General features: G+C 35.8%; 1 protein-coding gene across 2 annotated transcripts in view; it reads left to right on the forward strand.

Moving 5' to 3' along the window:
• LOC135573630 (C-terminal-binding protein 2-like) overlaps nucleotides 1–5000 on the forward strand; it is a 106701-nt gene that overhangs the window by 64990 nt on the left and 36711 nt on the right. The gene's annotated exons all lie outside the window — the stretch shown is intronic.

Raw genomic sequence — 5000 nt, forward strand, 5'->3', positions numbered from 1 at the left:
AGCAGCAGGGATTGGGAGACTAGTCAGGATCAAGGGAAAGATGAACGGAGCAAGTACAGAGACATCCTTGATGAAAACCTGCTCCAGAGCACTTAGGACCTCAGACTGGGGCGAAGGTTCACCTTCCAGCAGGACAACGACCCTAAGTACACAGCCAACACAAGGCAGGAGTGGTTTCGGGACAAGTCTCTGAATGTCCTTGAGTGGCCCAGCCAGAACTCGGACTTGAACCCGATCAAACATCTCTGGAGAGACCTGAAAATAGCTGTGCAGCGATGCACCCCATCCAACCTGACAGAGCTTGAGAGGATATGCAGAGAAGAATGGGAGAAACTCCCCAAATACAGGTGTGCCAAGCTGGTAGCGTCAAACCCAAGAAGACTTGAGGCTGTAATCACTGCCAAAGGTGCTTCAACAAAGTACTGAGTAAAGGGTCTGAATACTTATGTAAGTGTAATTTCCTTCTTTCTCCTTCTCCTCCTCATTCTATAAACCTGTTTTTGCTTTGTCATTAAGGGGTATGGTATATATTATATGGGGTATTGTATGGTATTGTATTATATGGGGTATTGTATGGTATTATATGGGGTATTGTATTATATGGGGTATTGTATGGTATTATATGGGGTATTGTATTATATGGGGTATTGTATGGTATTATATGGGGTATGGTATGGTATTATATGGGGTATGGTATGGTATTATAAGGGGTATGGTATATATTATATGGGGTATTGTATGGGGTATTATATGGGGTATGGTATGGTATGGTATTATAAGGGGTATGGTATGGTATTATATGGGGTATGGTATGGTATTATATGGGGTATTGTATGGTATTATATGGGGTATTGTATGGTATTATATGGGGTATTGTATGGTATTATATGGGGTATTGTATGGTATTATATGGGGTATTGTATGGTATGGTATTATATGGTATTATAAGGGGTATTGTATGGTATTATATGGGGTATGGTATGGTATTATATGGGGTATTGTATGGTATGGTATTATATGGTATTATATGGGGTATTGTATGGTATTATATGGGGTATTGTATGGTATTATAAGGTTATTGTATGGTATTATAAGGGGTATTGTATGGTATTATATGGGGTATGGTATTGTATGGTATTATATGGGGTATGGTATAGTATTATATGGGGTATGGTATGGTATGGTATTATAAGGGGTATTGTATGGTATTATATGGGGTATTGTATGGTATTATATGGGGTATGGTATGGTATTATAAGGGGTATTGTATGGTATGGTATTATATGGGGTATTGTATGGTATTATATGGGGTATTGTATGGTATTATATGGGGTATTTTGTGGTATTATATGGGGTATTGTATGGTATTATATGGGGTATGGTATTATATGGTATTATATGTATGGTATTATATGGGGTATTGTATGGTATTATATGGGGTATTATATGGGGTATTGTATGGTATTATATGGGGTATTGTATGGGGTATTATATGGGGTATTGTATGGTATTATATGGGGTATTGTATGGTATGGTATTATAAGGGGTATTGTATGGTATTATAAGGGGTATTGTATGGTATTATAAGGGGTATTGTATGGTATTATATGGGGTATGGTATTGTATTGTATTATATGGGGTATGGTATGGTATTATAAGGGGTATTGTATGGTATTATAAGGGGTATTGTATGGTATTATATGGGGTATGGTTTTGTATTGTATTATATGGGGTATGGTATGGTATTATATGGGGTATTGTATGGTATTATATGGGGTATTATATGGGGTATTGTATGGTATTATAAGGGGTATTATATGGGGTATTGTATGGTATTATATGGGGTATTGTATGGTATTATATGGGGTATTGTATGGTATTATATGGGGTATTATATGGTATTATATGGGGTATTGTGTGGTATTGTATTATATGGGGTATGGTATTGTATTGTATTATATGGGGTATTGTATGGTATTATTTGGGGTATTGTGTGGTATTATATGGGGTATTGTATGGTATTATATGGGGTATTGTATTGTATTATATGGGGTATTGTATTGTATTGTATTATATGGGGTATTGTATTATATGGGGTATTGTATTGTATTATATGGGGTATTGTATGGGGTATTGTATTGTATTATATGGTATTATATGGGGTATTGTATTGTATTATATGGGGTATTGTATTGTATTATATGGGGTATTGTATGTATTGTATTATATGGGGTATTGTATTATATGGGGTATTGTATGGTATTATATGGGGTATTGTATGGTATTATATGGGGTATTGTATTATATGGGGTATTGTATGGTATTATATGGGGTATTGTATGGTATTATATGAGGTATTATATGGGGTATTGTATGGTATTATATGGGGTTTTGATTGGGTTATTTATGGGGTATTGTATGGTATTATATGGGGTATTGTATGGTATTATATGGGGTATGGTATTATATGGGGTATTGTATGGTATTATATGGGGTATTGTATTATATGGGGTATTGTATGGTATTATATGGGGTATTGTATGGTATTATAAGGGGTATTGTATGGTATTATATGGGGTATTGTATGGTATTATATGGGGTATTGTATGGTATTATATGGGATATTGTATGGGGTATTATATGGTATTATATGGGGTATTGTTGGTATTATATGAGGTATTATATGGGGTATTGTATGGTATTATATGGGGTATTGTATGGGGTATTATATGGGGTATTGTATGGTATTATATGGGGTATTGTGTTGTATGGTATTATATGGGGTATTGTATGGTATGGTATTATAAGGGGTATTGTATGGTATTATAAGGGGTATTGTATGGTATTATAAGGGGTATTGTATGGTATTATATGGGGTATGGTATTGTATTGTATTATATGGGGTATGGTATGGTATTATATGGGGTATTGTATGGTATTATATGGGGTATTATATGGGGTATTGTATGGTATTATAAGGGGTATTATATGGGGTATTGTATGGTATTATATGGGGTATTGCATGGTATTATATGGGGTATTGTATGGTATTATATGGGGTATTATATGGTATTATATGGGGTATTGTGTGGTATTGTATTATATGGGGTATTGTATGGTATTATATGGGGTATTGTATGGTATTATATGGGGTATTGCATGGTATTATATGGGGTATTGTATGGTATTATATGGGGTATTGTATTGTATTATTTGGGGTATTGTATTGTATTATATGGGGTATTGTATGGTATTATATGGGGTATTGTATGGTATTATATGGGGTATTATATGGTATTATATGGGGTATTGTATGGTATTATATGGGGTATTGTATTATATGGGGTATTGTATGGTATTATATGGGGTATTGTATTATATGGGGTATTGTATGGTATTATAGGGGTATTGTATGGTATTATATGGGGTATTGTATGGTATTATATGGGGTATTGTATGGTATTATAGGGGTATTATATGGGGTATTGTATGGTATGGTATTATATGGGGTATTGCATGGTATTATATGGGGTATTGTATGGTATTATATGGGGTATTATATGGTATTATATGGGGTATTGTATGGTATTATATGGGGTATTGTATGGTATTATATGGGGTATTGTATGGTATTATATGGGGTATTGCATGGTATTATATGGGGTATTGTATGGTATTATATGGGGTATTATATGGTATTATATGGGGTATTGTGTGGTATTGTATTATATGGGGTATTGTATGGTATTATATGGGGTATTGTATGGTATTATATGGGGTATTGTATGGTATTATATGGGGTATTGTATGGTATTATATGGGGTATTGTATGGTATTATATGGGGTATTGTATGGTATTATATGGGGTATTGTATTGTATTATTTGGGGTATTGGTATTATATGGGGTATTGTATGGTATTATATGGGGTATATGGTATTATATGGGGTATTATATGGTATTATATGGGGTATTGTATGGTATTATATGGGGTATTGTATTATATGGGGTATTGTATGGTATTATATGGGGTATTGTATTATATGGGGTATTGTATTGTATTATATGGGGTATTGTATGGTATTATATGGGGTATTGTATGGTATTATATGGGGTATTGTATGGTATTATAAGGGGTATTATATGGGGTATTGTATGGTATGGTATTATATGGGGTATTGTATGGTATTATATGGGGTATTGTATGGTATTATATGGGGTATTATATGGTATTATATGGGGTATTGTATGGTATTATATGGGGTACTGTATTTTATATGGGGTATTGATATGGTATTACCTGGGTATTTTGTATTATCTGTAACTATCTAATCTGTGTGTCCTCCCCCAGGTGTCTCTCACTCTGTGTGTCCTCCTCCCCCAGGTGTCTCTTAATTAACTCTATTGTGTCCTCCTCCCCCAGGTGTCTCTTAATCTAACTCTGTGTGTCCTCCTCCCCCAGGTGTCTTTAATCTAACTCTGTGTGTCCTCCTGCCCAGGTGTCTCTTAATCTAACTCTGTATTGTCCTTATCCCCAGGTGTCTCTCACTCTGTGTGTCCTCCTCCCCCAGGTGTCTCTTATTCTAACTCTGGTGTCCTCCTCCCCAGGTGTCTGTATTTCTAACTCTGATATACTAACCTGTGTGTTTCTTTCTGTCTATCTAACTGTGTGTCCTCCTCCCCAGGTGTCTCTTAATCTAACTCTGTGTGTCCTCCTCCCCAGGTGTCTGTTAATCTAACTCTGTGTGTCCTCCTCCCCAGGTGTCTCTTAATCTAACTCTGTGTGTCCTCCTCCCCAGGTGTCTGTTAATCTAACTCTGTGTGTCCTCCTCCCCCAGGTGTCTCTTAATCTAACTCTGTGTGTCCTCCTCCCCAGGTGTCTCTTAATCTAACTCTGTGTGTCCTCCTCCCCAGGTGTCTCTTAATCTAACTCTGTGTGTCCTCCTCCCCCAGGTGTCTCTTAATCTAACTCTGTGTGTCCTCCTCCCCAGGTGTCTCTTA

This window comes from Oncorhynchus nerka, linkage group LG10, assembly GCF_034236695.1.
Source record: "Oncorhynchus nerka isolate Pitt River linkage group LG10, Oner_Uvic_2.0, whole genome shotgun sequence".
NCBI lineage: Eukaryota > Metazoa > Chordata > Actinopteri > Salmoniformes > Salmonidae > Oncorhynchus > Oncorhynchus nerka.